The sequence below is a fragment of the Narcine bancroftii genome, chromosome 1 (assembly GCF_036971445.1).
Source record: "Narcine bancroftii isolate sNarBan1 chromosome 1, sNarBan1.hap1, whole genome shotgun sequence".
NCBI classification, from domain to species: Eukaryota; Metazoa; Chordata; class Chondrichthyes; order Torpediniformes; family Narcinidae; genus Narcine; species Narcine bancroftii.
In genome coordinates, this window is record NC_091469.1 from 159,860,223 (window position 1) to 159,881,540 (window position 21,318).

General features: G+C 44.2%; 2 long non-coding RNA genes across 2 annotated transcripts in view; one reads left to right on the forward strand and one right to left on the reverse strand.

The window, feature by feature from the left end:
* LOC138746200 (uncharacterized) overlaps positions 1-4,465 on the reverse strand; it is a 47,769-nt gene extending 43,304 nt beyond the window's left edge. Inside the window, exon 1 of the long non-coding RNA XR_011346799.1 lies at positions 4,391-4,465. This is a non-coding gene — a long non-coding RNA (uncharacterized lncRNA). The remainder of the gene's footprint in view (positions 1-4,390) is intronic.
* LOC138746231 (uncharacterized) overlaps positions 1-6,030 on the forward strand; it is a 30,591-nt gene extending 24,561 nt beyond the window's left edge. The window contains exon 3 of the long non-coding RNA XR_011346817.1: positions 4,800-6,030. This is a non-coding gene — a long non-coding RNA (uncharacterized lncRNA). The remainder of the gene's footprint in view (positions 1-4,799) is intronic.
* Positions 6,031-21,318: the final 15,288 nt, after the last annotated feature.

The window sequence follows — 21,318 nt, forward strand, 5'->3', positions numbered from 1 at the left end:
CTTCATTGCTAATTTTTTTTCTATGTTTACTATTTCCCTTTCCAACTGCTCTGTTTCCTGATTATAGTCCTTCTTCATCTTGGTTACATAACTTATTATTTGCCCTTGATGAACGCTTTCATTGCATCCCATAGTATAAACTTATCTTCCACTGATTCCGTATTTACTTCAAAATACATTTTTAATTGTTTTTCAATAAATTCTCTAAAATCCTGTCTTTTAAGTAGCATGGAGTTTAATCTCCATCTATACATTCTTGGAGGGAAGTCCTCTAGCTTTACTGTCAATATTAAGGGTGAATGGTCCGATAGCATTCTCGCTTTATATTCTGTTTTTCTTACTCTATCCTGCATACTTGCTGATAACAAAAATAGGTCTATTCTTGAGTATGTTTTATGTCTAGTCGAGTAGTATGAGTATTCCTTTTCTTTTGGGTTTTGTTTCCTCCATATATCCCAAAGTTTCATTTCTTGCATTGATTTAATTATAAATTTGGTTACTTTGTTCTTTCTGTTAATTTTTTCCCCCGTTTTATCCATATTTGGATCCAAATTCAGGTTGAAATCCCCTCTTATTAGTATGTTCCCTTGCGTATTAGCTACCTTCAAAAAGATATCTTGCATAAACTTTTGATCTTCTTCGTTAGGTGAATATACATTAAGTAGATTCCAAAACTCCGAATATATCTGACATTTTATCATAACATATCTCCCTGCTGGATCTATTATTTCCTCTTCTATTTTAAATGGCACATTTTTACTAATTAATATAGCCACTCCTCTTGCTTTTGAATTATACGATGCTGCTGTTACATGTCCTACCCAATCTCTCTTTAATTTCTTGTGCTCCAATTCAGTTAAGTGTGTTTCTTGGACAAATGCTATATCAATTTTTTCCTTTTTCAGTAAATTTAGTAGTTTCTTCCTTTTAATTTGGTTATGTATTCCATTAATATTTAAAGTCATATAGTTCAGCGTAGCCATTTTATACTTTGTTTATCTTCTCTTTCCGTTTTTCCATCATTACCTTTCCTCCTTTTCCATTTCTGTTTTCTTATTTTCAACTCTTTATAAGACAACATTCCTAGAACATCAAACATTTTCCTTATTCTCCTATTTATATCTTCTTTATCCCCAATCTCCCCTTCCCCTCCTGAGTTGTCCTTTATCCCTTGTCGGACAACCACATCTCCCCTCTCCATTTGGGTTTGCGAATCCACTCGCAAGCGTCAACTGATTTTGCAGTGACCGCTATTTCCCCCCACCCCGCCCCCCCCAGAAAAGATTTCACTTTGCATATGTAACAAAGGTCACTCTTTTAATTCCCTCCTTATTCTCTCTATTCCATTACCTTCCCTTATTAATTCTTGTCTATACTATCTATATTTTCCTCTAAGTACAGATACCTTCACGTATGCACATTGTATCTATTCACTCTTATACCTCTTTACCCGCATACATATCAATCGTGATCATTTTTACCCTCATTACCCGTCTTCATCCCTCAGTATATTTTTGTCTTTACCCACATACATATCAATCGTGATCATTTTTACTCTCATTACCCGTCTTCCTCCCTCAGTCTATTTTTGTCATTGTTCTGCAAATTTTCGTGCTTCCTCTGGGTTCGAGAATAGTCTGTTTTGTTGTCCTGGAATAAATATTTTCAATACCGCTGGATGCTTTAGTATAAATTTATACCCTTTCTTCCATAAAATCGCCTTTTCTGTATTGAACTCCTTTCTCTTCTTTAGGAGTTCAAAACTTATATCTGGATAAATGAAGATTTTTTGTCCTTTGTACTCCAGTGGTTTGTTGCCCTCTCTTACTTTTTCCATTGTCTTCTCCAGTACCTTTTCTCTTGTAGTATATCTTAGGAATTTTACTACAATAGATCTTGGTTTTTGTTGTGGTTGTGGTTTAGAGGCCAATGCTCTATGTGCCCTTTCTATTTCCATTTCTTGCTGTAGTTCTGGACATCCTAGGATCCTGGGGATCCAATCTTTTATAAACTCTCTCATATTCTTGCCTTCGTCATCTTCCTTAAGGCCCACTATCTTTATGTTATTTCTTCTGTTATAATTTTCCATTATATCTATTTTCTGAGCTAACAGTTCTTGTGTCTCTGTAACTTTTTTATTAGATTCCTCTAATTTCTTTTTTAAGTCCTCTACCTCCATTTCTACTGCTACTTCCCGCTCTTCCATCTTGTCCATTCTCTTTCCCATTTCTGTTAAGGTCATCTCTATTTTATTCATTTTCTCTTCTGTGTTGTTTATTCTTCTTCTTAAATCATTAAATTCTTGCGCTTGCCATTCTTTAAATGACTCCATGTATTCTTTAATAAGAGAAAGTATATCCTTTACCTTGCCTTTCCCTTCTTCTATTTCACTGTACTCTTCCTCTTCTTCTTCCTCTGGGTTGGCCATCTGTTGTTTCTTTGTTGCCCTTTTCTTCTCTTCTTTCTTGTTTTCGTTGTCTTCTATGTTCTCTTCTTGCTGCAGGTGTTCTGCAGCTGTCATTGCCGGCTGTGGAGATCGACTCCCCAGCTGGTCCCCCCTCCCGTCGGTGTGTTTTTTTGCATGCGCGGTTGCGCACTTTTACTCGGCTCAGCGAGCCATTTTTGTAGTCCACTATCTACCGACCTGAGGGAGCGGGTTTCTTTCTCCACCGCGGGCCTCTTCGAACAGGTAAGGCCTTCTCCTTCTTCCTCCGTTGTCTTCTCTTCCTCTCTTCTTACCGTTGCTTTCGATTTTTCTTTTTTTGTCGCCATCTTCTTTCCACCTTTATACTCACTTTTCTTTAACTTTTATTTCTGTGCCTTTGTGTTTTCCTTTGTTTTTCCCGACTTTTCTGGAGAGGGCTGGAGTTCACCGTCCGGCCACTACTCCATCACGTGACTCCTCTCCCTGCCTATCTTTCCTATACAAGGTGTAACCCTGTACATTCAGTTCCCAATCACATCCCTCATTCAGCCGTGTTTCAGTGATGGCCACAATATCAGACCTTTCCCTTTGCATCTGCACAACTAGGCCATCTACCTTATTCCTAATGCTCCATGCATTTAAGTCCAATCCCCTTAGACCGGGATCTGATTTCTCTGTTGTTCCATTGTTCACCAAATTATCTTGCCTTTCCCTTTGTTTTTTTTTGCTGCAATCAATTTCCAATTTCATTTGTCTACCATTACACCCTGGTTTCTTTCTACCCTAATCTCAGCACTAAGATTCAGATCCCTCCCCAACCCCGCCAAACTCATTTAAGCCCTCCCCAACAGCTCTAGTAAACCCATCTTCCAGGATGTTTGTCCCCCTCCAGTTCAGGTGCAGCTCATCTTGTTTGTAGAGGTCAGACCTTCCCCAGAAGAGATTCTGATGATCTACAAATCTGAACCCCTACCCCCTACACTAACTCTTGAGCCACACATTCATCTACCACATCCTCCTATTTCTACCCTCTCTAGCACATGGCTCTGACAGCATCCCTGAGACCAACACCCTTGACGTCTTATTTCTTAACTTCCTACTTAACTCCCTGTATTCTCTTTTTAAAACCTCATCCCTACTCCTCTCTATGTTATTAGTCCCCACATGGACCACGATGTCTGTCTGCTCCCCTCCCCCCCCCCTCAGAATACTGTGAACTCGATTAGAGACCATGACCCTGGCACCTGGGAGGCAACACACCAGTTGGCACCCTCGATCTCATCCACAGAAACCCCTGTCCACACACCCAATCAAAGACACCCCAATCGCTATCACACTTCTCTTTTTCCCCCTTACCATCCCAGCCAGGGGTCCTGCCTCTGGACCGGAGACATCACCACCTTGACTCATCCCTGGACACTCATCTCCGTCAACTGTATCCAAAAGGCTCTACCTGTTGTTGACTCGAAAGGCCACAGGGGAATCCTGCACTGTCTGAGTCTTTCCCTTCCTTCTCCTGACAGTCGCCCATCTACTTGCTTCCTGAAATTTCAGGGTGACTGCCTCCCCAACACTCCTATCTGCAACAACCTCTGCCTCTCCCAAGATCCACACTTCATCCACCTCTAGCTCCAGTTCCTTACCTTGGGTTGTGAGGAGTTGGAGCTGAATGCATCACCTGCAGGTGTAGTTATCAGTTTTGAACTGTTTGTGACCTTTCTAAAACCCCACAATTGATCTCCTCCAAAAACACATCTATGCACAATATAATAGAATACAGTCTGTCTGTGTGTTGGGTCTTCTTGTATATCTGTTTGCTTTGCTCCGAGGACAGGAGAACGCTGTTTCGTCAGGTTGTTCTTGTACAATCAGAACACAATAAACTTGAGTGGGATGAAGTGTGGCTGAAAGACAAATCTGGTTGATTCCGATCGCTAAAGCTTCAGGATTGTTTCTTGCACTTACCAACAATCAAGACGTGAACCATCTTGGCATCTTTCTTAAGGCAGTCAATAATTGCTGATCTATCAAAGGGTTCAATTTCTGCAAAATAAAAATGGCACTTTCCCAGCACGCTCTCTTCGTGGCTGTTTGGTTTCACAATTCAACACTTACTTGCTTTTGAGGAAGTAGAGAAAGAGGAAGGAGCTCAAAATATATTTCAGTGGATGTCATGGGGACCATGTGGGTAGAATGAACTCAGTTGTGTCTATGGCAGAATCAGAATTTATTGTCATGGACTTGTCATGAAATTTGTTGTTTTGTGGCTGCGACACAGTGCAAACATTGCTATAAAAATACCTTTGAAAATAAATAAATTAATGTGAAAAAGACAAGAAAGTGAGGCTGTGACTGTGGTTTCTTGTCCTTTCAGAAATCTGATGGCAGAGGGGAAGAAGCTGCCCTTGACCACAATATCCAGCACCCCACAGCTTCCGTGGATTCCTCCCATCGAGCGACCAGCACTTCCTTCAGCCAGAGATTTCTAGAGATGCAACATGACCTCTTGGCCTTTGAACTCAATCCGCCCAATAATGAAGCCCAGCGTCTCATAGGCTAGTGGTTCTCAGCCTCACATCCCATCTTCAGTCATCCCTTACGAACCACAGAGCACTGGATGTCATCCTATGGCACTGACACTCCATGGTTCATAAGGGACTACTGAAAGTGGGATGTGAGCGGGAAAAAAGTTGGAGAATCCCTGCCATGGACCTTCTTAACTCTCCCATCATCCTGCGTGGAAACTTTTCTTTGAATATTTATGATTTTCCCAATTTAATCTCAAATACTGCTCAACATGATCAGTGTCCATTATAACAGATACCTTTATTATTTGAAGATTCATAACTACTATGTTTAATGAATTGCAAGAAATAAAGGAAAAGAAGGATTTGTATAAAACTAAATTGAAGTAGGAACAAGATTTAAATATACAAATTCAAGAAGAATATGGATGAAACTGTGTCGAGATAGTGGAACTAATACAATCAATGCTCGATATCAAATAGTTCAATATTATTTTTGGCTTCAAATGTATTATACACCCTATCAGTTAAATAAATTTAATTTGAATTTCTCTGCTCAGTGTTTTCGATGTAAAAAAGAGGTTGGTAATTTTTTTTGTATTCATTGTGGTCGTGTGAAAAGGTAAAAGATTTTTGGAGAGAAATATGTGTTATTGAAAAGAAGATATTAACAGTGAAGGTTAAATTAGGTCCAAGAATTTTGTTTTTGTTGGGCAATATATATGATGAAGATATTAAGTTGGAATTAGATAAATATAACAAGAGATTTTTGAGTCTATCAACGGCCACAGTGGCTAAAATGAGGAAATTGGGAAACAATGTTAAAATAGAAGAATGGTTTAATGAAAGAAAATATTGTCTCCCATTAGAAAAACCTACTGAGAGAAGATTTTGATGAATTTTGTCAGATATGGGGGCCTTATGTGAGATTTATGAATATAGACTGATCCAGACCTTCTAATCCAATCCCCCCTGAAAATATGGTATTTGCATCCAGAAATATTATGGTGTTATTAATGTGGATTTAATTATTACGATGGATGTGTTTTTTCTTTTTTCTATCTGTAGGGGTGAGAGATGGTGGGAGGGTGAAGATTGAAAATTATTTAATATTTACTTTGTAATGTTATAGCAAGTCATTTAGTAATGTATGAAGACATTAATAAATAAAATTTTCAACAAAATACATGATCAGTGTCAGCACTGGTTACAATTTACAACGATCAATTCTACACAAAGTTCCCTGAAGAGTTCAAGTTCTTTCCGCCCCCTCCCTCCCCAACCCCACATTTAACACGGAACTAACCACAGTTACACATGACCTTCCAAACACTCACAACAAAGGTATCAGATGAATATCAGGGGTTTATGGGTTTGCCACAACGCAGCGGCCAGCGCTCAGGCTGTTTCTTCTCTAGACTATTCCTGGTTGGGATGGGATGGGTTTGACCACCCCACCGATTGAGGGGTAGATGGGAAAGGTTGGGCGGCAAGGCGCGATGGCCCCCACTATAACCGTGCTCCTATGGAATTGAAGTAAGGTTGCCAAATTTTCAAAAAGATGTTATACTTTTTTATTAACTTGTAAGTAATTTTCTCCAGGGGAACACGCCTTTGCATTACTGCGTACCTCGTGTGAACCTTGAGAGATATACGGATTTGGACCCCAAGGTCCCTCTGTTCTTCCACACTGTTAAGTGTCTGAGCATTAACCCTGTACTCACCCTTCAGGTTTGACCTTCCAAAATGCACCACCTCATACTTATCCGGATTGAACTCAATCTGTAATGGACAAAGTATCCGGATACACAAGTATTTGGATAACCATGGACTAATTATGGATCGTCAACATGGCTTTGAGCATGGTAGGTCACATATAACCAATCTTACACAGCTTTTCAAGGATGTTACCTGGAAGGTTGTAGATGTTGTCTATATGGACTTTACTAATGCCTTTGACAAGGTCCCACATCGGAGGTTAGTCAGGAAGGTTCAGGCACTCGGTATTCATGGTGAGGTCATGAACTGGATTTGACAGTGGCTGGACGGGAGAAGACAGAGAGTGATGGTGGTTGATTGCCTTTCTGATTGAAGGCCTGTGACCAGAGATGTGCCTCAGGAAATCATTGTTTGTCATCTATAGCAATGATCCAGATGGCAATATTGCAAATTGGATCAGCAGGCCCAAAGATCAGAGGTGTAGCACACAGAAAAGAGGGCATTCAAAGCTTGCAAAGGGAACTAGACCAGCTGGAAAAATGAGCTGTGAAAGGGTAGATGGAATTTAACGCAGACAAGTTTGAAGTGTTGCATTTTGGAAAGATAAAGCAGGTAGGACATACATAGTAAATGGTAGGGCACTGAGGAGTGCAGTAGAACAGAGGAACCTGGGAATACAGGTACATAATTCCCTGAAAGTGGAGAGGGTAGTAAAGAGAGCTTTTGGCCCAATGTCCTTCATAAATCTGAGTATTGCGTATAGGAGTTGGGATGTTTTGTTCTAAGTTGTTTAAGACACGGGGGAGGCCAATTTTGGAGAATTGTGTGCAGTTCTGGTCACTAAACTACAGGAAAGGTATGAATAAGATAGAAAGAGTGCAAAGAAGATTTACACAAATGTTGTCGGATTTCAGGAACTGAGTTACAGGGAAAGGTTAAACAGGTTTGGACTTTATTCCCTGGAGCGTTAATGAATGAGTGGGGGTGGGGGGTGGGGGAGGGCGGGGTGGTTGGACATAAAATAAAAACTACAAAATTAGACATATAGCACAGTAACAGGCCATTTTGGCCACGAGCCCGTGCTGGCAAATCATGGATGGGAGGGGTATGAGAGGGCTATGGTCCTGGTGTAAATTGATGGGACTGGATGGCATAAATAATTCAAAATGAACCTGATGGGCCAAAGAATCCACACTACCCAGTACACGCTCTGTCTCACTGCTGGCATCAGGAAAGAGGTATTGGTGTCACAACACTCACACCACCAGGTTCAGGAACAGCTACTACCCCTCCACCATCAGACTCCTCAACCACAAACTCAATCAGGGACTTATTTAAGGTCTCTTACTTGTTCACTTTATAGAATATTTAATTCTCTCTATCAGTTTGTTTCATTTCTTAATTTGTTTACGTGTACGTTGTGGACAGTTTGTTTTTATGCCTCACCAGTAAATGGTAATTTTGCCTCACCCGCAGGAATCTCAGGGTTGTATGTGGTATCGTGCATGTACTCTGACATTAAATCTGAAATCTGTGCTGTCATTTAGTACAATTCTAGAGTTTATTTTGCGAGTTTTCCAGCTAGACAGCCGGTATATAGTACAGTGAATAATAATCTTCTGATCAGATGCCACACGGAGATCCTTCAGCAGAAGGAGAGCACGTGTTATGGAGGAAACTACATTGGCCTGGGATTGAGGATTGGTTACCAGACAGAGAGTGGGAACAGGTTTTTTCCAGCTTGGGAGACTGTTCTCAGTGAGGGCCACAGGGATCCCGGCACAGTTTGAGTAGAGTTTAACTTCGAGTTTACTGTTATATGTACAGAAATAAGGCGTGAGAGTTTGTTTTGTGAGCAGCCCACTTAGTCAGCCCATACTTAGTACAGCAGTGAAAAGACAACGCAGAGAACAGTTAGACGGAACAAAGGCAAATAATTTTACTTGTGTGAGGTTCATTCAGGAGTTGATAACAGCAGGAAAAGAAGCTGTCCTTGAGTTTTGTGGTGCATAAATCATTGTTCTGACGGGAGTCGAAGGTGGGAGGAGAAGTGTGAGGAGAGTGTGGCCAGGATGGAATGAGGCTTTTAATGCACTGAGCACTTTTCCAAGGCTGCGAATGGAGGTGTGTGTGTGTGTGTGTGTGTGTGTGGGGGTGGGTGTGTGTGGGGGGCTGATTGTGTGTGTGTGTGTGTGTGGGTCTGTGTGGGTGTGTGTGGGGGTGGGTGTGTGTGGGGTCTGTGTGTGTGGGGGTGGGTGTGTGTGGGTCTGTGTGGGATGTGTGTGGGGGTAGGGGTGTGGGTTTGTGTGGGTGTGTGTGAGTGTCTGGGTGTGTGTGGGTGTGGGTATGTGCGGGTGGGTGTGTGAGTGTGTGTGTGAATGGGTTTATGTGTGAGTGTGGGTGTGGGTGTGGTGTGGGTGTGGGTGTGTGTGTGTGTGGGTGTGTGTGTGTGTGTGTGTGTGTGTGTGTGTGTGTGTGTGTGGGTGTGTTGCTCTGAGCCACAATAAATATAACATAATCTGTCACATTACCATCTCAAAAAACACTTTCCATTAATTTACCCACCACCAACGTCAGACTTACAGGCCTAGAATCACCAGGTCTACATTTAGATCCTTTTTGAACAGCAGAACAACATGAGCCACCCTCCAGTCCTTCGGCACCTCCCCCGTGGCCAGTGACATTTTAAATATTTCTGTCAATGCCCCCACTATTTGTTCACCAACCACCCTCAGGGTCCGAGGGAATATTTTGTCAGGACGTAGAGATTCATCCACCTTGATCATTTTCAATATAGCCAAAGCCACCTCCTCATTAATCCTTATATTATCCATGAGCTCCCGACCATATTTCTTCACTTCATGTGGCTCAATATACTTTTCCTTAGGGAATATGAAGAAAAAAAATATATCATTTAAAATTTCACCCATCTCCTCTGGCTTCTCATGGAGCTGACCTCCCCCTGCCTCCCCCCACCTCATCTTCAAGGGGTCCAATTTTATCTATCATTATTCTTTTACTTTTAATGTACCAGTAGAAACCCTTTGGATTTATTCAAGGCAGCTTCATTTCTCCTTTTAGCCATTCTAATTTCCTTCTTGTTTCATTTTTACACTCCTTATATTACTAAATCAGTTCATCGTTCTTTGCTGTTTATATCTGTTGTCCACATCCCTCTTCCTTTGAACCAAGTTCCCAATATCTTTTGAAAACCAAGGTTCCCTACAGTTTCTAACCTTTCCTTTAATCCTCTCAGGGACAGACCAACTCTGCCCTCTCTGAACTTCTCCTTTGAATATCCTCCATTTATCTGCTACATTCTTCCCTGAAAATCAGTTGCCCCAGTCCACACCCTCCAAATCTTTTTTCATCCCCTCGAAATTTGCTTTCTTCCTGTGGTGAAGCTGCCTGTCTCCCCTCTGGCGAGCCTTGCTGTACTAACATTGGCTGTACATTATCTCAACCGTTAAGGACACTCCCCTTGGATATAACTGTGTCTGCACCTATTGTCTTTCATTATTGTACCATGAGTTTCTGCTCATAAAAGCCACGATTATTGTTTAACCACATTGTCTTTGTCTACTTCATCAACTGGCACTTCAATTTTATTAGCAGAAATGCATTCTGCAAGGGGAAGGAGAACAGCCAGAAGTCATGGTCCATGTGGGGACCAATGACTTAGAAGTGGGGATGAGGTCCTGAAACAGGATTATGTGGAATTAGGAAGTTAAAAAAAAGAACCTCCAAGGTAGTAATCTCTAGATTTCTGCCGGTGCCACGAGCTAGTGAGGGTAGAAATAGGAGGATGTGGAGGATGAATGCGTGGCTAATGAGATGGTACAGGGGGCAAGGGATAAGATTTCTGGATCATTGGGATCTCTTCTGGGGAAGGTCGGACCTGTACAAGAGGGACGGACTCCACTTGAACTGGAGGGGGACCAATGTGCTGGCAAGTAGATTTGCTAGAGCTGTGGGGGTAGGTTTAAACTAGTTTGGCAGGGGGGTGGGGAACAGAGGGTGAGAGCAGTGTCCAGGGAGTATGGCCACCTAGCTAGGAATAAAAAAGATAAGAAAGGTAGGATGGAGATTAGGGTAGAAGGTAAAAAAGAGAATATATGTGAGGGTCATTCTCTGAGATGCATATATTTTAATGCAAGAAGCATAGTGAACAAGGTAGTTGAGCTGAGAGCATGGACAGGTACTTGGGGTAACGATATTGTGGCAATTAGTGAGACCTGGCTACAGGAGGGGCAGGACTGGCAACTTAATGTTCCGGGATACATTTGTTTTAGATGTGATAGATCAGGGGGTAAAAAAGGAGGAGGAGTTGCTCTGCTTGTTAAGGAGGACATTACTGCCGTGAGGTGGCAGGATGGTATGGAGGGATCGACCAGTGAGCTGTTTGGGTGGAATTGAGGGGTGGAGGAGGCAAGAGGGTGCTAATAGGGGTGTATTACAGACCACCAAATGGGCCAAGGGAATTAGAGCAACAAATTTGTAGGGAGATAGCGTATATGTGTGAAAATCATAGGGTAGTGATCATGGGAGATTTTAACTTCCCTCACATTGATTGGGATACCCATACGGTTAGAGGGCTGGATGGGCTGGAGTTCGTTAAATGTGTTCAGGATTGTTTTCTAAATCAGTTAGTAGAAGAACCGACTCGGGATGGTGTAATACTGGATCTCCTGTTAGGGAACGAGCTAGATCAGGTAGCGGACATTAATGTCGGAGAACCAATTGGGTCTAGTGACCATAATGCTGTTAGTTTTACGGTAGTTTTAAGGAAGAGCAAGGAGAGGCCTAAAGTTGAGGTTCTGGATTGGAAAAGAGCAAATTTCGAAGGAATAAGAAGGGATTTGGGGAGTATTGAATGGGACAGGATATTTTCAGGTAAGGATGTTAATGAAAAACGGAGGATATTCAAAAAAGAAATTTTGAGGGTACAGAGTAGTTATGTCCCAGTGAGGATCAAAGGAAAGGCTGGAAGTCATAGGGAGGCTTGGTTTTTGAGGAATATTGGAAATTTGGTTAGGAGAAATAGGGAGGTGTACAAGAGGTATAAAGAGCAGGGAGCTGAGAAGTTGAAGGAGGACTACAAGGAGTGTAGAAAGAATCTTAAGAAAGAAATTAGAAAGGCCAAAAAAAGGCATGAAGAGGCCTTGGCTGACAGAGTAGAAATAAATCCAAAGGGTTTCTATAAGTACATTAAAAGTAAAAGATTAGTGAGAGATAAAATTGGACCCCTTGTAGATAGCGAGGGTAGGCTGAGTGAGAAGTCTGAGGAAATGGGGGAAATTTTAAATGATTTCTTTGCCTCGGTATTCACTAGGGAAAAAAATGTTGAACCAGTTGAAGTAAAGAAAAATAGTGGGGAGGTCATGAAGCATATAAGGATAACCGAGGAGGTCGTAATAGCTGTGTTAAAAAAGATAAAGGTGGATAAATCTCCGGGACCGGACAAAATATTCCCAAGGACACTCAGGGAGGCTAGTGGACAGTTAGTGGGGCCATTAACAGAGATATTTAGGATGTCACTGGCCACGGGGGTAGTGCCAGAGGATTGGAGGGTGGCGCATGTGGTTCCTCTGTTTAAGAAAGGGTCCAAATGCAAACCTGGGAATTATAGGCCTGTAAGTCTAACGTCTGTGGTGGGCAAGTTGATGGAAAATGTTCTGAGGGATGCTATTTACAAATTTTTGGAGGTACAAGGATTGCTAGGGAGTAATCAGCATGGTTTTGTCAGGGGTAGATCATGCTTGACAAACCTGATTGAGTTCTTCGAGGGGGTTACAAAAAAGGTTGATGAAGGGAAAGCTGTGGATGTTGTCTATTTGGACTTAGTAAAGCTTTTGACAAAGTTCCCCACAGGAGGTTAGGAAAAAAGGTGGAGGCATTAGGTATAAATAAGGAGGTAGTGAAATGGATTCAGCAGTGGTTGGATGGGAGGTGTCAGAGAGTAGTGGTAGAAAATTGTTTGTCCAATTGGAGGCCGGTGACTAGTGGAGTTCCTCAGGGATCGGTCCTCGGTCCACTATTGTTTGTTATATATATTAACGATCTGGATGTAGGGGTGGAGAATTGGATAAGCAAGTTTGCGGATGACACAAAGATTGGTGGTGTTGTGGACAGTGAGGTAGATTACTGTAGATTAAAAGGTGATTTAGGAAGGCTGGAGGTGTGGTCTGAGAAATGGCTGATGGAATTTAATACAGAGAAATGTGAGGTGCTGCATTTTGGAAAGGCAAATCTAAATAGGTCATATACATTGAATGGTAGACAATTGAGGAGTGCAGAGCAACAAAGGGATTTAGGAGTTGTGGTAAATAGTATCCTCAAGGCTGATACTCAGGTAGATGGTGTGGTGAAGAAGGCATTTGGAATGTTGGCCTTCATAAATCGGAGTATTGAATTCAAGAGTAGGGAGGTTATGATGAAATTGTACAAGGCATTGGTGAGGCCAAATTTGGAGTACTGTGTACAGTTTTGGTTACCAAATTATAGGAAAGATATAAACAAAATAGAGAGAGTGCAGAGAAGGTTCACGAGAATGTTGACAGGATTTCAGGGTCTGAGTTACAGGGAAAGGTTGTGCAGACTGGGGCTTTTTTCTCTGGAGCGTAGAAGATTGAGAGGGGACTTGATGGAGGTGTTTAAGATTTTAAAATGGACAGAGTAAATGTGGATAGGCTTTTTCAATTAAGTGTGGGGGAGATTCAAACTAGAGGACATGGTTTAAGATTGAAGGGGGAAAATTATAAGGGGAACATGAGTGGAAATTTCTTTACGCAGAGGGATGTGGAATGAGCTTCCGACAGACGTGGTTGAGGCGGGATCATTGGTTACGTTTAAGGATCGTAACATGGATAGGCGAGGACTGGAGGGGTATGGACCGGGTGCTGGTCAGTGGAACTAGGAGGGTGGGGATTTTTTACGGCATGGACTAGTAGGGCCGAACTGGCCTGTTCTGTGCTGTAAGTGGTTATATGGTGATATGGTTATATGGATGCAGCCCTCAAGCCAGAGCGGCTGAATGTCAACCAGTCTGCCCTGAGGGCCAGAGAAATTTTCAACCACTGGATTGCTTGTTTCGATTATTACATGGGTCGAAACAACATGGACGATGAGGCGATACAGTGGGGCCACCTGAACTCTCTGCTGGGTGAGGTCCCTTTCGCCGTTACGCAAGGAGCTACCCCTCTGGCTATAGCCGGGAACGTCGGACTTCTTATTATGCAGCGCCACGGAATGTGGTGCTTGCTCGACACCAGTTGCTGACTAGACGCCAGAAACCCGGGGAAAGTGATGCATAGGCTCTCAACTCACTGGCAAATGAATATGATGTCAGGGCAGTCGATGTGCAACAACACCGCAATGCCTTGAAGCTGGATGCTTTAGTCAACGGGATTGACTCCAGTTACATCTGACAAAGGCGGGTGGAGACAGAGCCCTTAAGCAACGACTGGGCAGTCACTCTCGCCCAAACACTGAGAAGTGCCATGCGGTCCAGTGAAATGCTAGAAACCGAAAAGGACATATCCAGGAGTGCTGGAACCGCAAAGGAAAGAAAAAGGCGAATTCCTGAAAAATGCTACTTCTGTGATAAGAGCTTGTGATGGTACAGATTCTATCACCAATGTGTATATGTACAGATGGTAGTGTAGGATGACTGTGATTGGCTGAGAGTGTAACCACACCTACTAGCAGGTCTTAAAGGGTTGCTCCAAACCAGACCAGGTCATTCTGGACTGGTCGACCTACTTGTGATATGTTCCAGTCTTTTAGTTAATAAAAGCCTTGGTTTGGATCAAGTCTTTGGTTCTTTCAAAGCGCACTACAGTTTTATTAACTAAAAGGTTTGGAAGGGATGGAGCGTATGCTATGGCTGTAAAGCCTTGACATCGACCCACAGTCAGCTACAGACTCGAATGACTTTAAGCACTGGGTGAGATGCTTCGAAACATACTTACAGCTCTCTGATCCTGCCCTGATAGAGGTTAGCCATCAGCTACTAATATTGATGACTACGGTGTCCCCGAGAGTCTACCAGAGTGTCCAGGATGCGACCACTTACACCGCAGTCATGAAGGAGCTGAAAGGGCTCTACGAGCGACTGGTGAACAGGGTCTATGCTTGGTACAAACTTGCTACAAGGAGGCAACAGCCCGGTGAGTCCTGTAGAGCTTATATTCAGGCACTAAGGGCAATGGGCAGGGACTGTGCCTGCACAGACAGAACTGCTGCGGAGACCACAGACGATCTTGTTCAGGATGCCTATGTGGCTGGGGTTCGATTGAATGAGGTGAGGCAGCGCCTGCTAGAACACGGGGGAGAAAACCTAGAGGACGTGATCCAGATCACAGAGACGATGGAGTCTGCGGTCTCAAGTATGGACATGTACTCTTGGGGATGGACCCCACACTCTGATGTGAGTAGAATGCCCTCCCTCTACCCTACTACTGCCGCTATGTTCCCCGATGCAAGCCCAAAGTGTTATTTCTGCGGGAGGGACAAGTACAGCAGGTTCCAGTGCCCAGCAAGAAAAGCCAGGTGCCAGAATTGCCTTAAAAACGGCCACTTTGCTATAGTCTGTTGCTCCAAAATGGCCACCGTCAACCACAGTGCCTCGTGTGAAGCCCAATCGCCACTCTCCATTTCAAACACTTCTTCCTCAGAGCTTACGTCCAATGAGAACAAGGGCTTCACCGCGTGGCAGCGCCTGACGTCACGGGGCAGACGCCGAGTGCATTAGGTACAACCCACCCTCACCGCAATGACATTCACCCTACCTCATGAAACAATGTCCGACAAGGCCCCAGCCCCGACCTCAACGGCTGCAGCCGCCAACCAGGGCCCCGCCGCCACCGCTGACCAGGGACCTGCCACCGCTACCAACTGGGGACCCGTCACCACCGAAGCAGCTGACCAGGTACCCGCAACTGTGACCGACACTATCGACCCGGTACCCACCGACACTGGACACGCAACCATGACCCGGTACCCTCCGACGCTGCCAACCGGAGACCCAACGCTGCTGACCAGGGACACACTGCCGCCAACTGCTCCACCAGCAAAAGCAACCAGCGACCCCTAACATTTACCGTTGGCTGGCTGACATCCCCAGCAGGCTGCAGGCAGCAACATCAACTCCTGGACACTGTCTCTTCAGGCCCAACTGTTTGAGAATGCCACTGTCTGGTCTCCGGTCCAAAGGTCTCCCCACCTCTCACTGGCAGGACGTGCTCACGAGTGCCCTACACTCCATCTGCTCCCTCCTATGCACCGTGACAAATGCCACAAACTCAATCAGGGACTTATTTAAGGTGTCTTACTTGTTCACTTTATAGAATATTTAATTCTCTCTATCAGTTTGTTTCATTTCTTAATTTCCTGAGGAAATCCAAATCGGAAATGACCATACCGGTGTGGCTCACGGTTCCCGGTCTGGTGCTCTTATGACGCCACACCCGGTACTCAAAGAACAAACCCTTGGTTGACCAAGTGACTTTGCTCTATGCAAACCCGCATTGAGTACCCTGACAGGCAGGAGGACACAGTCTCGGTAAGGGACCTAGCCCAAGACGGGAGCATATCACAAGTAGGTCGACCAGTGCAGAATGACCTGGTCTGGTTTGGAGCAACCCTTTAAGACCTGCCAGTAGGTGTGGCTACACTCTCAGCCAATCACAGTCATCCTACACTACCATCTGTACATAGACACATTGGTGATAGAATCTGGACTATCACAGAGCTGGCACCCCAGACAGAAGTGCCCGGCTTGATTTGCTACCTGCAGCTATTGTGGGAAACTCGGCCACTTTGCTAAAGCATGCAAGGCGAAAAGAAGAAGAGAAGCACCAAGAAAATGTGTCTTGGAGTTGCAGGAATGGAAGACAACTGTGAAAAGGGGGAATCTTTAGACGAGCAGGCTGAATCGACTTCAAGTGACGGCAAGGTGGGATCCCCTGTGATAGCTCAATTGACTCCAAAGCTTGGGGGATGTTACGGACTGGAACAGTCGTCCATGAAGGGGGAGGTGAATGGTGAGACTCTTGATTGTCTAATAGACTCGGGGAGTGCTGACAGCTACATCCACGAGAGAGTTGCCAGAGCCTTAAATTTGTAGAGATATCCAGTGAACCGAAAGATATCGCTGCCTTGTAGTGAACTTACGAAAACTGTACGGGACAAGTGTAAAGTTACTTTAAATTTGCAGGGAGATTGCCTGGCTGATGTGTGGCTCTTTATTCATGTGAAACTGGGGTTAGATATTCAATCTCAGATGAACAGTGCAGTGTTAAATTTCGTTGGGCCACTACCCACACTTACCATCCACCGTGGTAGTTACTGCGGTCTGTCCACATTAAAGATCAAAGCTCCTTCCCTTTTCAGTGATTTATCCCCCGAGTGTCGGCCGATTGACACTAAGAGCCGTTCTTACAGCAAAGAGGATTGTGACTTTATCAAAGCGGAGACCCAGAGACAGCTTAAAGAGTCCATGACAGGCCCAAGTGGTGGTCATGAAAAATCACACTAAGAAACGACTGGCTATTGACTACAGCCAGATAAGTAATCGTTACACTAACCTGGATGCCGACCCCCTGCCACGCATCAATTAAATGATTAATCAGATAGTGCAATACAAAGTGTACTCCACTATCGACCTCAAAGCAGTTTACCACCAAATCCCCATGAAGAAAAGGGAACGGCCCTATATGGCTTTTGAGGCTGATGGGGGGTTATACCAGTTTAAAAGGGTACCTTTTGGAGTCACTAATGGCGTGTCAGTGTTTCAGAGGGAAATGGATAAGATTGTTAGGACGTATGAGTTACAGGGTATGTTTCCCTATCTGGATAATGTCACTATCTGTGGGAAAACACAGGCTGAGCACAACAGCAACTTAAAGAAATTTTTAGCAAAAGCTAAAGATCTCAACCATACATTTAACGAGGGCAAATGTGTGTTCAACACGACAGAGCTACCCATATGGGCTACATTGCCCGCAAGGGCGAAATCCACCCCAACCCGGAGAGAATGGCCCCCCTTAAGAAGTTACCACCTCCAAACTCAGCAAAAGCCCTTAAAAGGTGTATGGAATTCTTTTCCTACTACTGCAAATGGGTTCGGGACTACGCCACGAAGGAACGCCCTGTGTTTGACACTAAATCTTTTCCTCTCTCTCCAATGGCCTTGAAGGCTTTCGAGAGAATTAAAGCTGATATTGCCAAAGCTGCACTCTCGTCCATTGACGAGGATGTTCCATTCCAAGTGGAAACTGATGTCTCAGATTGTGCCTTGGCAGGAACCCTTAATCAAAAGGGCAAACCTATGGGATTCTTCTCCCGCACGTTAAGTGGACCTGAAAAAGAAGCCCAGGCTATTATTGAAGCTGTTCGCTACTGGAGACATTAGAAATCTGTAGCCTACATGTTCAGTACTAAACACAAAAGTAAAATCAAGAACGTTAAGATGGCACGCTGGGGAATAGAACTCTCAACTTATAATTATGAGATCCAGTACAGACCGGGCAGGTTAAATGATCCTTCTGACGCATGGTCACGATCTGCTGCTGGTGCTCAGCTGGAGGGGCCAAAAGAGATCCATAGCAGACTGTGCCACCCAGGACTCATGAGATTCTTCCACTACATAAGGATTAACAACCTTCCTTACTCTCTGGAAGAAATCAGGAAACTGACTAAAAGCTGTTCTGTTTGCGCAGAATGCAAACCGCAATAGTTCAAAGCTCCGGAGGCCACTCTCATCAAGGCAACCTGTTGTGCACTGTTAGCCAGAATCAGACACAAACAAAGATAAAGTCTGTACAACAGGCTTTAATCCACAAAGACTTCCACAGAGCCAGGCTGGCTGTGGCTGCCGCAACTCTGAGTGAGGCCTCGGGAGGCCGGTGCAGGTTTATATCCTGGAGGGTGATCGACAAGTGACCGAGTTGGGCTTGATCCCTTCAGGCCGACTGATTGACAGCCGGCCAGGTGTTGTCCTGACCCCTTACCCTCCTGCAGGTACAGAGGTTGCCCCTTGCAGTAGCCCGGTGGTGGACCACCATACAACCTGACCTTTTGTGAGGATTAGCTTAGATTTTAAAGGACCGTTACCTTTCAACAACAAAAATGTATATTTCCTTACTGTAATTGACGAATATTCCAGGTTTCCCTTTGCGAAACCCTGCCCTGACGTCTCATCAGCGTCTGTCATTAAGTCACTTGACAGAATTTTCAGCATTTTTGGTTTTCCCAATTACATTCATACCGATAGAGGCTCAGCATTCATGAGCGCTGAACTGCGGCGAGCCCTGCTACGGAAGTGGATTGCCACCAGCCGTACCACAAGCTACAACCCACAGGGCAATGGGCAGGTTGAAAGGGCTAATACTACAGTCTGGAAGACTGTTAATCACATGGTTACCCTGTTACCCAGTGGCAGGAGGTGCTGCCTGAGGCACTACGTTCTATTCGGTCTTTATTGTGTACTGCAACAAATCAAACACCTCATGAACATGTGTTTGCCTTTCCTAGGAAATCAGGATCTGTGATGGACTGGCCAGCCTGTTTATCTGAGCCTGGAACCGAGCTGCTGAAGAACCACGCTCGGGCACGTAAAACAGACCTCCTAGTCCAACCAGTTCAGCTACTGCATACTAACCCCAACTACGTTCACGTCAAATTCCCAGACGGGAGTACTGACACTGTACCCCTAAGAGATCTGGCCTCACCTGGTTTGCTCCTTCCTCGCACCCCTACTCAGAGGGAGCCTGAGAGGTTGGACTCACCCTCCCAGCCTGTGATTTTGGAGAAGGTCCAGAAGTCAGTTCTTCCTACACTACAGACCCAGGACCTGTACCAGTTCCCAAGGTTGCAAAGAAGCCACCTGTTTTGAGACGAAGCACCAGAATTTGTAAACAACCTGATAGGCCGACATATTCATAAAACATCTCATTATATTTCGATTGTTTGGCAGATACTGGCGTATTTTGGATGTTAGAGTATCTCAAGGCAACATGGTATCCATGTATCGCTTGCTTCATTCTTTCCTAGCAGCTGTCCTTTTGATTTTAACCCTTCTTCTGCCGGGGGGAGATTGTGGTGAATGTCTCCCCTCTGGCGAGCCTTGCTGTACTAACATTGGCTGTGCATTATCTCTACTGTTAAGGACACTCCCCTTGGGTATAACTGTAGATGCACCTATTGTCTTTCATTATTGTACCATGAGTTTCTGCTCATAAAAGCCATGATTATTGTTTGACCACATCGTCTTTTTCTACTTCATCATCTGGCACTACACTTCCAATCAAATCAGTTCTTTTACGTATTGAGTCAGAAAACTTTCATGAACACTATAACAAACTCTACCCCATCCAGCCCCCTTACTGTATGGGCCTCCCAGTTAATGTTCGGAAAGTTGAAATCTCCCACAAATACCACCTTGTGTTTATTACATGTATACGCGATCTCCTTACAAATTTGCCCCTCTGAATCCCTCTGCCCATTTAGTGGTCTATACCTGTGGTGCACTGTTAGACAGAATCGCACACACACAAGGTAAAGTCTGTACAACAGGCTTTAATCCACAAAGACTTCCACAGAGCCAGGCTGGCTGTAGCTGCAGCAACTCTGAGTGAGGCCTCGGGAGGCTGATGCAGGCTTATATCCTGGAGGGCGATTGACACCCGACCGGGTGGGGCTTGATCCATTCAGGCTGAATGATTGACAGCTGGCAAGGTGTTGTCCTGTCCCCTTACACTCCTGCAGGTACAGAGGTTCCCCCTACAATAGGCCGGTGGTATACCACCATAATAATACACTCCCATTAATATATTCATGCCTCTGCCATTCCTCAATTCCACCAAATACCCTCAATGGACGATCTCTCCGAACCATCCTGTCGCAGCACTGCTGTAATGTTCTCTCTAATAAGCAATGCAAACCCCCGCCCCCCCCCCACCTTTTATCCCCCCCTGTTCTATCATGCGTAAAACAACAGAATCCTAGAATATTTAACTGTGAAACATGCCCCTCCTGCAACCAAGTTTCACTGATGGCCACAATATCGTATTTCCACGTGGCCGTCCATGCCTTAAGCTCATCCCCCTTATTTACTAGGCTCCTTGCATTAAAATACATGTCCTTGAGAGACTGTCCTCCACATGTGCTCCTTCTGTGACCAACTACCTTTACCGTCTTCTCTCCTTCATTTATATTTTTGTTCTATTCCCGGTGCATCACGGTGCACTTTAGTGGATCCACCTGTCAAATCTCCACCTGACTTTTCAACTGTTTTACCTCCTGATGTCTCCTTCAACAGCCTTTCATGGAGAAGTAGTTGAACAAATGCTTTATTTGCTGAAACAAGATGATTTTTTTTTTGTTCTAGACGAATTTCAATTAAATCTGCTTCTTGCCCCTTTTTAGCTTTTGACTCTGGTTTGATTTTTTTTAATTGTGGCTCTACTGTCTCAGTGAAGGACAGCTGACGAGGAAGCAATGTAAAAATACTCTTTCGACGGGTTTGTGAAAGCTAGGGTAAAGCATCTAATTAATATAGTGCTGTATAGCTGGTAAATAAAATGTTTACCAGCCAAAAGAATCTTCGGGATCTCTTTTGGGGAAGGCATGATCTTTACAAGAGGGACG